The sequence below is a fragment of the Ceratotherium simum genome, chromosome 1 (assembly GCF_057802395.1).
Source record: "Ceratotherium simum simum isolate JZ-2026a chromosome 1, ASM5780239v1, whole genome shotgun sequence".
NCBI classification, from domain to species: Eukaryota; Metazoa; Chordata; class Mammalia; order Perissodactyla; family Rhinocerotidae; genus Ceratotherium; species Ceratotherium simum.
The window spans coordinates 61,012,944-61,025,911 of NC_141900.1; the positions used below are offsets into that span (position 1 = coordinate 61,012,944).

At 42.9% G+C, this 12,968-nt stretch overlaps 1 long non-coding RNA gene across 3 annotated transcripts in view; it reads left to right on the forward strand.

Annotated features, from left to right (window-relative positions):
* The first annotated feature begins 995 nt into the window (after positions 1–995).
* Positions 996–12,968, forward strand: part of LOC147918225 (uncharacterized) — a 45,656-nt gene continuing 33,683 nt past the window's right edge. Inside the window, exons 1-2 of one of the 3 annotated variants that reach the window (XR_015551730.1) lie at positions 996–1,208; positions 7,409–7,503. This is a non-coding gene — a long non-coding RNA (uncharacterized LOC147918225). The remainder of the gene's footprint in view (positions 1,209–7,408; positions 7,504–12,968) is intronic. The other 2 variants (XR_015551731.1, XR_015551729.1) reach the window with 2 other exon arrangements.

The following is a 12,968-nucleotide window of genomic DNA, read 5'->3' on the forward strand; positions in this document are numbered from 1 at the left end:
ATTTCTTTGTTGACATTCTCACTGAGTTCATCTATTCTTCTCCCCAGATCAGTGAGCATCCTTAACACTCTTAGTTTGAACTCTCTGTCAGGTAGGTTGCTCATTTCTGTTTCACTTAGTTCCTTTTCTGGGGTTTTGTCCTGTTCCCTTACTTGGAATGTATTCTTTTGCCTCCTCATTTTGCCTCTTTCCCTGTGCTTGTGTCTACGTATTAGGTAGGTCAGCTACGTCTCCTGCTCTTGGATAGGTGACCTTATGTAAGTGATGCCTTAGGAGGTTTCCAGTGTGCTTCCCTCAGTTCTCAATGTTCCAGGGGTGACCCCTATGTGGGCTACATGTGTCCTTCTATTGTGGCCTGTTAGCTCTCCCTATAGGTGCCCAGGGAGGCTGAGTTATGCTCCTGGCCAGCTGTTGTAATGCTCAGCTGTTTGTAGTTGTTGTGGGCCCTTCAGTCTCTTTATCAGGTGTGGGGAGCCCCAGCACAGTTGGCTGTAAGTTCTAATACCACATTTGTGTTGCAGTATTTCTTTTAAGTGAGTAGGCCCCCAGCGTGGCAGGTTGTTAGGCTCAGGGCCTTACAATTGCTGTAAGCCTCTAGCCTATTAGGTCTCTTGTCAGCTCTCTGAGGATTGCAGCTGGGTGGGGCTGGCCTCAGGCACGGGAGCACCCAATTGTTTCAGGCTTTGGAAGGTGGGGCAAACCTCCTATGTGGGTCTTTGAGAAGCACAAGTCTTCTGCAGCTGACAAGCCCTGTTGCCCACAGGTCCACACACACAGTCAACACAGTCCTGCCCCGTGTGAGCGCCCCGACCCCCAAGCGGACCCAGTCTCTCCACGGCGGGAGCCCCACACACTCCGCCACCACCCCACACTCTCCGCCCGCTCCTTGTGCACACCCTGCCCCGCTCAAGTCGGCTCAGTTGCCAGGCTGCAGAGAATCCAGTCACCAATCTATGCAGGCCCACACATTGCCTGAGGGCTTGTTGTTGGGTGGGGCCAGTCTCTAGGGTGGGCTGCCTGCCCTGGCTGAGCTGGATTAAATCGGTGCTCTAGCGGGTGGAGCAGACCCTGGGCCAGCAGGCCTCAGGGAGAACTCCAATGGCGTCTGTGTCAGCACGCTCACACCAGGCCACAACAATGGCCGCCGCCAATGTCCCAGTCCCTGGAGAGGTCTCACCCCTCACCGAGATGCACTCAGGGCCTATTAGGTGAGTCTCTTTTCACCCCAGCACTGTGCACCTTTCTTTCTGGTGATTTTAGGATGCTTTCTGGAATGGGTGAGTTTGTGTGCGGGCCCTTTAAGAGCCAGTTTTAGTTTCTTTGTGAACCGGGTTTTCTGGGGGTGCTCCCCAATGCTTTAGTAGCAGGCAAAGTCAGATATTATGCCGCTGGTGTCGATTGTGCTGGGTCCACAAAATGCCCACAGCGGGGGCGCTCCCCGGCTCAGGACCCGGCGCCTCCAGGGAGGCTGCGTACCTGTGAGCTGCTCCCGGCGGCCGTGAAGCTGGTGGCTTGTGAAGGCGGCGTTTTTCCTCTCCGGAAGGGAGTCTCTGCCTCTTCTACCCCAGTTAGGATTGTCCGTTGTCGCAGGAGTTCCTCTTATCCAGTTTTCAGTTCTGTCTCAGGGGTAATTTTTCCACGAGTAGTTGTAAATTGGCTGTGTCCGGGGGAGGAGGTGAGTTCAGAGTCTGCCTACGCCGCCATCTTGACTTCTGATTCATCATTTTAGTTCACAGTCTCTGGACCATGATGAGCTTGGTCGTGACTTGACGGAGATGCTACAGATAGCGCATTCCCTGGAGACCCTGGACTTAGAGCTGGATGCAATGACTAACTGGGACTTTACATAACCCCTCTTGGAGAGGTGTTAGTTTTTTTATGTGTGTTCAGGGGTAGACTATTGTAGAGACATTTTCCACTCATCAAATAGTCATTTATTCCTCCATATTGCAAGCTCCCTTGCAATTAGAGTCTCATGAGCAATTCTGGCTAATGGGCTGTGATCAGAAATAGTGTTTGTCACTTCTGGGCCAAAGCATTTAGAAGCTGGTGTATGAACTGTCAGCTTTCGCTTCACCTGCTGTGAGACCAGGAAGCCATTCATTGTGATGGCAGTATCATAATATCAAAACAGTCTAGATTGCTGTATCGCCACATGGGGAAGAGGTGCCCGAGAGAGTGACCCAGCCTGCACTGGAGTTTGTGTGAGTAAAAATGTTTGTTATATTAAGCCACTAAGGTTTTGAGAGTATTGTTACTGCAGCCTTGCCTGGTCTAGCCAATCTAATACAATGGCTTTGACTGCTGGTGTATCATTCTGTTATCCACATGTCTGTGAGGCCCAGGGAGCTGCAGCTGACCATTTTGTCAATCTCACCAGAGAAATGGACCTAATAATGGCCTGACCCTGGAGTGCCACTCAGAAAATCATTAGCCAGGCAATAGGAATGGATTTTCATTACTGCTGAGGGCCCGACACACAATTATCAGAGTGTAAGCCCTCTCTCATTCACTCATTCAATGATATTTATTGAACTTCTACCATGTACCAAACATTTACAAGCAGTAGAGATATGGCGCCCAAGAGAGATAAGGTCTCTGGTCTCATGGAGCTGACATTGTAGTTGGAGATAACCAAGGGAACAAAAAGAACAAATAAGGTCATTTCAGAGAGTAGAGAACTGCTACTAAGAAGACGTTTGGGGCAATGTGGTAGAGAGTGAGTGGGCAGTCAAGGAGGGTCTCTTTGAGGAGGCGACAGTGAAGTTGAGACCCTAATAACAGGAATAAGCCATGCAAAGATCTGGAAGTGGAACTTCCACACAGAGGGAACAGTAGCTGCAAAGCCCCAAGGTGGACAAGTTCTTATTTGGTGAGTTTGAGTTTTCAGTTTGACAGAAGTCTGGTTTGGCTGGAATGTCGTGAATGAAGAATATAGGGAATAAGTCAGAGAAGTAGAGAGGGGATCATCTAGGGCCTTTTAAGCCATCACAAGGTGCTTGGATTTTATTTTAAGGGCAGTGGGAAGCCATTAGATGAATCAAAGGAGGGAATTTAGAAGATTTGATTGGAGACTGCTTAATAGGGAGCTGTGGCAGCAGCCCCAGTGAGAAAGGATGGGGCTTCAAAGGAGGTGGAGGATCATGGATATATGTTGGAGAAACAGCCCTTGCCGATGGTTTGGATGCTGCAAATGAGAACAAGAGAGAAAGGAATCAAGAATGACTTCTAGGTTTTCAGCTTGAGTAACTGAACAGTAGTGGTGCCATTTATAGAGATGAGGAGGCTTGGAGAAGCCTGCAGTGGGGGCACTGGGGAGGGTGCAGTGTCAGGAATTGTCTCCATGGGGCTTAATCAAACTTGTGTAATGGTCGTCCGCATCAAGCTTAAAAATAAAATCTGAGCAGGGAAAAAAAAAAGAATTCTAAGTTTGAGATGCCATTAGACATTCACGTGACTATGGGAGGGAAGCAGGTGGAGTGTCAGGGCAGGGTTTGGCCTGAAGATATAAATTTGGGGCCCATCAGTTTATACATGTTATTTAAAGCCAAGAAACGGAATGAGATCACTCAGGGAGAGGGTGTAAATACAGAAGAGGTCCCAGGACAGGGGTCTGGGATCCAACATCCATCTGAAGGTCAGGGAGAGGAGAAGCCACTCTTCCAGAATGCTGAGACCTTTTCCACTCCAAAGGGCTGTTTGCTTTTTAAAAGATGTCCTAAGACATATAGATTTTTCCACATATCTTAGTAATAAATGTTACATCAGAGTCTCCTGTGAGTTTTAAGTCACACATGTCACTGTGGGGAAGCAGCTGTGGGAGAGTGGAAAATGCAGGCAGCCGAGGGTCAGAAAACCCTGGAAGCTTTCAACCACTTTGCCACTGGTGATGTGACGAGAGTAAGTCGCAGGTTCTCTAGGCCTCCCTTTCCTCCTCTGTAACTTGTAAGTGTTAATGGCTCCACGTTGCGCTGTTGTCAGCATTAAAAAAGGCAGTGGATGTGAACGTGTTTTGTACCTTCCATGGCTGCACTGTCCCTTTCAGTAGCCACTAGCCACATGTGGCCATTTAAATTTAAATTAAATCAAATTAAATGTTCAGTTCTTTAAGACTAAGAAGACGTAATAAGTAAATGCAGTGTGAGATCCTGGAACAGGAAAAAAGCCAGTAGTAGAAAGACTTGTGAAATCTGAATAAAGCCTGTACGTTAATTAATGGTATTGTCCCAAGGTTGACTTCTTTGATTTGACAAATGTAATGGGGTTATGTAAGTCGTTAACATCAAGAGAAGCTGGGGAAAGGGTGCATGGGAACCCTCTGTACTAGCACAATAAAAAGTTAAAGAAAATTCAGTTTCTCAGTCACACTAGCCACATTTCAAGTGCTCATTATTCATATCGACAGCACTGATTTGGACTATTTCCATCATGGTGGAAAGTTCTATTGGACAGTGTTACCCACAGCATTAAACAAATGTACGGTTTTACTAGATAAGGCACTTACCACAGTACCACTCCTCAAAAAGATTTCCGTGGGAGAGATTCAGTGGCTTCAATGAAAGGATGGAAGTCATGTCTAGAAATAAAAATCTGGTCTGCTTTCTCACACCAAAATTGTGTATTATATTAGACTAGCTTCTGTTCTCTCCTCCAAAATGTGACCAGGTTAAACCAAATGATCTCTAAAGTGTCTTTTACATCTAAAGTTCTATGGATTCTGAACAGATAATACTAGGAGGAAATGGATCATTGTCTCAGTAGCCCATGGAGGAGGTGTCTTGTAGTAAAATGTAAGTATTTGGGGGTGAGAGGAGAGCAGCAGTTCCCCACCACCACTGGATCTGCCCGGGTGCTGGGTCATTCAGCCCCACTACCGACGCTGATGGTGCAGGAAGTACCCTAAAACACACCCTCCTTGTCAGAGAGAGGCTGCACACACAGCACTTTAGTGAGTAGACAATAAAGGAGAATAAATAGGAAGTAATTTTTTTAAGCGTTAGAAGCATCCTACTTTATGCTAATTTTTTATTCATGACACCCAGTTTTAAAAAGTGAAATAAGGGACTGGCCTGGTGGTGTAGTGGTTAAGTTTGTGTGCTCTGCTTCAGCAGCCCAGGGTTTGCAGGTTTGGATCCTGCGCGTGGACCTACGCACCACTTGTCAAGCCATGCTGTGGCAGACATCCCACATATAAAGTAGAAGAAGATGGGCATGGATGTTAGCCCAGGGCCGATCTTCCTCAGCAAAAAGAGGATTGGCCACAGATTTTAGCTCAGGGCTAATCTTCCTCACCAAAAAGAAAAGTGAAAAAAGAGGCTGGCCTCGTGGCGTAGTAGTTAAGTTCAGTGCACTCCGCTTTAGCAGCCCGGGTTCACAGGTGTGCATCCTGGGCACCAACCTACACTACTTGTCAGCCATGCTGTGGTGGTGACCCACATATAAAATAGAGGCAGATTGGCACAGGTGTTAGCTCAGAGCTAATCTTCCTCAAGCAAAAAAAGAGGAAGATTGGCAACAGATGTTAGCTCACGGTGACTCTCTCTCAGCAAAAAAAAAAAAAGTGAAATAACTCAAAACACTATTGACTGGGAATTTAGTGACTATTGATTCCTCTCTTCTTCATACCCCAGTGAGCAGTCAGTAACAATAATCTGCTGCCCTAACGAAGCGCTTTCCATCCAAAGACATTTAAGACAAAGATGAATATTAACCCATTTATTTCCACCATGTTCCTGGACATTGAGATATGGTGTTTTCCTATCTGCTATTTACAGAGAAGAAACTAAAGAATATGTTATTGTTGAGAGGAAGATAATTTGGTGCCCAAGTAGAACATGCCTAAATGCCAAGTTCCTTTCCCACTGGATCACTGTGGAATATAGACAAAAATTATATTTTTAGTTTTTCATCAGGTTAACAGTTATTAAAAATGTCTTAAATTCCGACCACTATTTATATACTTCTTTTCCTTCTTCATAAAGTGTCCAACAGTTAGGATTCTTGGCTGAAAGCAAAAGAAACATTTTCTGGTAAATTTAAGCCAAAAGGATTCTTATACCACAATCTCCCGGGAGACTTGCCCCGAGATTCCATAATCCCCCATAGGAAAGTGGAGTGCCAATAGGAAAGGACAGTCAGAAATGAGGGAACACCCAACACAAAGTTCAACCCTTCTATATTTTGTTTTCTTAAGGGATATTCATTCATTTTATAAATTAAAGTAATCATAACCTGAATGCATAAATGTGGAACTTTTATTATTTAAATTACTGGCATACTCTTTCTTTGTGTTTGTGTCTGTTCATCAGAAAAGGCACATGCAGTCATTGATATTCATCATTGTCTTGAGTTAAACAGCAAATAAAGATCCTATTAAAGGCCCTTAATCTCTAAACACTGTATTTTCAATAGGACAAATTAGGTATACAAACCAAGGGATAGACGGAATAGATGTCGGTATGATGTATCATTTGCCAAGGCTTAAATAAATATTAGTTTGATGTGTTAGTAAGTCTTATTACAGAAACTATTGTTCAAATAACCAACTATTAGGTTGAACAAATAAAAGAGGCACTTTCTATCAATAATTTGATAATCAATGATAGCTGACCATGGAATATATACTATCACTAGTAGAAAGGTCACGAGAGGATTCTGTTGCACTCTGTGTGCATCTAGAATCCAAGTTCTCACCTGTTATTTAATAGCTGATTATTATAAACTGGATTTTGTAGTAACCTTTAAGAATTTAAAAGAATTCCTTCTGTCCTATCCAAGTTTAGAAAAAAGTGATATTTCTCTTCGTTACAATATTTGAGTCTATTTTAACAGCATGTTAGGGCAATAATAAAGAACAGTGGCTTTGTCACTTTCTCCACCTACACTATTGCTACAATCCTTTCCATCACCCCTTAGAAATGATTAGTCGCATTTGTTAAAAGCCAAACTACCATGAAACTGCGTGTTATTCTATGTATCTTGAGATTAACTGTGTCTTCTTAAGAGAAATGAAAACATTCATTGCATTCCAAAGGAAAGACAGAAAGCAGCCAATGAGATTCCAGGATTGTCACTGAGTGTTAAGGTATATTTCTGAGGGAGGGGTGGTGTTGTCTGTCTTCCATAACCTTTCTACAGGCTATCATCCAGAACAGAACCAGGGAGCCATGGACAGCCATGACTTCCCTCTCCCAGGCGACACAAGATTGCCAATGTCATTGCTAGTCATGTTCAATGTTCTAATAATGTAGAGATTATATCAGGGATGTGACTTCAGTGTGCTAACCAGAGACAACCCCCTCCCCTACACTGCAATGTCTTCTGCATCTTTTTAAGAAGTGTGCCTTTGGATTTGGAAATCACTTGGTATTTTTGACACTAAAGTTGGCTGCTGGATACTTTTATATAGGCTACTGAGATTCCTCAAGGCTTAAAGGAGGAGAGCCTTCCCTGACTAGGCCCAAGAGAACTTACCCAGAGAAGGCAGAAGGAGAGCACCAATGGGTAAGCACTAAGATGAAAAACCCCACTTCTGCAGAAAGCATTTGCATTCCTCTCTAACTGTTCCTCTGCCAAGCACACTGCTGCCTCAGGGCCTTTGAACTTGTTCTCCCTTCAGCCTGGAAGGCTATTGCTCCAGGATCCACAAAGCTCTTCCCCGGCTTTGTTCAGGTCTCTGCCACATCAAAGAGGCCTTTCCTGACCACCCTCTCTAAAATAGCACCTTCTATATTGTCTAATTCTCATCCTACTTTATTTTTCTACATAGTTCTAGCACCAGCTTATATATTAAATATTTTTTTGCAAATATAGAACTCAGGCTCCCTGAGAGCAGGAACTTAGAGTATTTTGTCCATCCTGTGTCCCTAGCACTGAGCACAGTTCCTGGTGAGTGATTAAGAAATATTTGGTTGAAAGAACGAACTGCAAAACCATCCCTGCCTCTTTACATGGGTTCAGTTTACATTGTGCGATTCTCTTGTGTTTGGGATGTAAGGACATGATCCTTCCTTGCTTTTGTAAAATATTTAGATATACCTTATAGTCCTTGTCTCTCTCTCCCTCTGCTTTTCGCATACTCTATTCCTTCTATTCCTTTTCTCCCCCACTCACCCACTCTCAAACCTGGCCATCAATAAAATATTTTTGCATCATGCATTCATGAATCCATTTAACAAACATTTACTGAATACTCATTATGTGCTAGCCACAATGATAAGTGCTAGGGTATTAATGGCAAAGCAAGGGAAAAGAAAAAATCTCTGCCACCAGGAAAGTTATGGTTTACTGAAGAAGCCAGGAATTAATTTTTAAAATCTCGCAAATAGATGGAAAATTGCCACTCGGTGGGGGCTGCCTGGAGAGGTTCAGGGGCTGTAAGTGCCGCTCATGGGGGATGAGCTGGTCCAGGAACTCAGGGGAGACTCATGAGGACATGATGAGCCCCTTCCCTGGGGATGAGGAGCTGGATGGGGTCAAGAAAAGCGAGAGGCCAGTGTGGCTGCAGGAGTAGGTAGGAGCAAGTCACGCGGGGCCTGGAAAGTGACACTGAGGACGTTAGCCATTACCGTGAGATCTGAGGAGCCACGGGAATCCAGTGAAGGGTTTCAGTGAGTATGTGGAGCGGGGGAAAGAGAGGGTGTGAGAAAGAAATATGACCACACTGGGGGGATATTCAGGTACATCCAATTTAGACACTGGGATCCGTTCTAATAAAAGATACGAAGATAAATGGCCCCTGTCCTCAAGGGCCTTAAATCCAGAATGCTCCATTTGCTAGATAAATGAAAACTTACATGGTACAAACATAAATGATTCCATGAGCCAAAGGCTCCAAAAGAATAAAGTTTATTCACAAAATAGCCTTGTCAAACTATCTATCTGACCACATCAGTTGATCCCTAGATGATTCCCAACCGACCCGTTGAACCCTATTATTCTCAAATAATAAAGAAATATTTTCTTCAAAGATAAAAATTTAAGTTTTCTGTGATTCTAAAATGGCAGATGGGGAAGAAATTCACCTGCCATTTGCCTCTTACAGGCATCAGTTCTCCTCATGAGGTTTTGTAATGAAAGGCTCTGGGTCTGGTTGATCTGGACAAACCACTGGCCAAGTTCGTTGCTAGCATTAACAATAATAAATGAAACCATCAATTTTACTACAGAAGCACAAGGGCGCTTGGTACCTTCTATGCGAAGGATATTATCCCTCTCTGAAGTAGCTTGGGGAAATAAAAAATGTTATTTTGTGTCAGACTCATTTAACATGTATTTATTTATTTGACTTTAAAGCTATTTAAGGGATAAAAGGGCCTTAAGTTTCCTCCAGCATTGGTGGAACATTACTAAATAAATCTATAAGAGGTAATAGATATGGAAGAAAAGGAGGCGGAATTAAGAAGTGAAAAGAGAGGAGTATGGCAGAACACACAACATTTAAAAACCGGTTCCTTAATACTCTCTCAGACGTGCTTATGGTTTGCGTGCCTATGGCTCCATCTCTCCAGAAAAAAAAAAAAAATGGGCTGAGTGTGGAGTTGTGGAAGCATGGGGACAGGGAGACAAGATAATACACACTCTTTTTTTGAGGGGGAGTCTCTCTCTGCCCCCTGAAGTCCTTTATGCAAATTGAAGATGGAAAGAACATGAAAACCATAGTCCCAACCATCGCCACAGTGCTGTGTGTTTTCCGTGACATCTGACCTCATTTTTCTAAGTATTTAATATTTTCTTAATCTGGACTGCCTTTTATCTGACATCCTGGAACATTTCCCTGTGCCTTCTTTTTTATTTCCCTCTCGGCTAATGATGTTTCTGGAACCGAAGTATGCTCTTGAAATGGGTTCTCTTCATTAACAGAGGGAGCACTAGGTTTGATTTATCTGCAAAACCCCCGGGACGACTTTTGTGCTTAGATGTCAAAGAAATTCTCCATCTCCTTCTCAACCATTAATTTTATCATTATGGAAATAGCTTCCATAATTGATAAAACATTGTCAACTGAGTTTGACAGACTATTAAAACACTTCTGAAGATTTGTAATCTCAAGCTCCTGTCTCTTGGGGCTTGCTTAAAACACACACACCCATATTTATACTCTCTCTTAAATGTCAATGGAAAAAATCTTCATGATAAGGTCATTGTAATGCACACAGACAGTGATCAAGAATCATTTCCCTCCAGTCCTGGCCAAGTCATGTTATTATTAATAAAACAGGGTAAGCCATTCATCTTTTCCCACTAGCTGAGAAAGTTGAAGCTTTGCCACAAATAGGAAGAGGACCACCCTGTAAAAGGCATAGCCTGTTGTGAAGTCTGGAATATCTATTTTCTAATTGAACTTTTTTATCTTGAGATAATTGTAGATCACACGCAATTGTAAGAAATAATAGAGATCCCACGTGCCCTGTACCCAGTTGCCCCAATGATAAAATCTTGCAAAAACTATAGAACAATATTTCAACCAGATTATTGACATTGATATTATTCAGATTTTCTTTGTTTTACTTGTACTCATTTGTGTGTGTGTGTGTGTAAGTTCCATGAAGTTTTATCACATGTGCATATTTGTGTATCCACCACCACAGTCAAGATACAGAACAGTCCACACTACAAGGATCTTTCATGTTAGTCTTTTATAATCATATCCACCTCCTTTCCTCTCCTTTCCCCATAGAGTATCTATTTTTCTTTGAGCTTTTAAAAACTTTTATGCATAACAAAAAGAAATAGGATTATGAAAATTATTTGCATTTAATGAAAGCATTTGCACTTTTAGAAAAAGACGTCCCCTTGTGGTGGACACAGCCCAGTGATGGATGCAGCCAGAACTTGATTTCTAAACATGGGTTTCAGACCCCACTCATCTACCTGGCTAGGCGCCTTTGTGCAAGGAACAGCCTGCACAAATGTGTGCTGTGGCTTTGCATTCAAGGCAGCAGCAGTGTTAAGCAAAAATACATCATGTGTCAGCAAGATTCATGTTTTGCAAAATTCCACTTATAATATTCCATCAAAATGATGAATTTTCACATAAATCAAGAAGTTGCTCCCAATCTCAGGGTTTTTTTGGGGAAGTTATGAGTGATAGCTTCCCAGATGCATGATTAGCTTCTAATTGGGACTAAAATAGTATCACTCTCTAGAATAACCAATTTTATACTTAGATGAATGTGGACCATGAGAACACCCAAAATTCTTTTTTTTTTTTAATGTAGAAAGTCAGCTCCAGTTTCTATCCTTTGCAAGGATATCCCTTGCAAGCTGAGGTTTTAAAATATATATATTTAAACTCTCAGGCTGATACTTCCCATCTGCTACTGTAGGCATTTTTGCCCATCTGATATAAAATGCCAGCAAGTAAGTCCTCAAAGCCAGCCCAATGGCTCAATAAAATATGGTCTTCTTGTCACCCTTAGTGCTTAAATCATTTGTTGTCAAACTGGGTGGCTTTCAGAGTTGACATTTACTGCTGTTGCTGCAAAAGAGATTGTAGCCTCGAAGAGAGGGCCAGAACTGTCATTAGCACTGCCAACTATGAGAACAAAGGCCTTGGTTAATTTTTTGTAATTCTGTTGCTGTCTTATGGTTCTTAAGACAGATGGTTTTTAAATGATGGATTTTCAACAAGAGATACTCAAGAAGTGTTTACCCAGTGGTCCCAATGGCCTCATGCATACACAGACACTCAAGCTCCATACAAAGAAACCTTAAAAGATCCTTTATCTTCTCTCTCCTGAGCCTCCCTTCCCCTTCACTTAGTTCTTTTTCCAAAGTCTCTGGGTTAGATCTAACATGGATAGGCCATCTACGTACGAAGAATTCATATTAGTAGCAGGAATGAATTTAAAGAAGCTTTCAAAGATTCAATTCAATGAAGATGTATCAAGTGCCTTATATGTTTATGGCACTATTACAATTGCTTCGGTGGAAGCCAAAATGAGTTTCTTCCTTCAAAATGAGGAAACTAATATTTGTCTTGCACTCCTATAAGCCAAGCATTTTGTATTTGTCATTTTACGCTATTCTCACAATGACTCTGTGAAGTAGGTGCTGTGATTTTCCACATCAGGAAACAGGAGCCCACTCAGGTTCAGGAGTTTGCCCAGGGTCACACAGCTAGTAAGAGGCAAAGCTGAGATCAAGCCAGGTGATAAATGATTATAGTAAATTGTGTAAGAAATACTGAGTTATAAAGAAATTCAACATATGCTTGATGTGGTAGACATCACGATAATCCCCTTTCAATGAAGGGCTTGTCCCAGCTCCTGGGAGTGTGGGTGACATCCAATCTTCAGCTGTCAGCCCCTTTGACATGGAATGAAAGTTTACCATCTTGGCTCAACTCGTGACACCTCTTAAGGACCATTCTGGCTCCAGAGCTCCCCATGTGTTGGCTGAATCTGTTGTTGAGACTCCATGGCAGCTCCTGCTGTCATCTCCTCCCTTCCACAGGTGTCGACCTCAAGGGCACTCCTTAATAAACATCCTGCACGCTAAATTCTGCCTCAGAGATTGCTTCCCGGGGAACCCAACCCACGACTGTTGGGTAGATCTGAAAATTCTTCACAAGAGACTTGGTGTAAGAAGTAGGTCTTGGGTGACAAGTATGATTTCAACCGGTCAACCGTGTAGTTATTGTTGGAAAGGCAATTGTGATTCTGCTGTGGAAGGTCTTGAAGATTAGATAAGGAGTCTGCACCCAACTGAGAAATAGAGAGCTACTGAGGGCTCTAGGTAAAGACATAACATGAAGCAGGCTATAACTTAGGAAAATGGTGTGGTCATTCATGAGGGCAAATATTGAAGATGGAGGCAGAAGATTGGGAGGCTATTAAGGAGCCAGACAACTTCCGTGGGCAGAACATCAGATTTTCTGGCAGAAAATAGGTTTGAATCCTGGCTGTGCCACTTACTATCTATGGGAACTTTAGAAGTCACTTAATCTCTCCAAACTCATTTTTTTC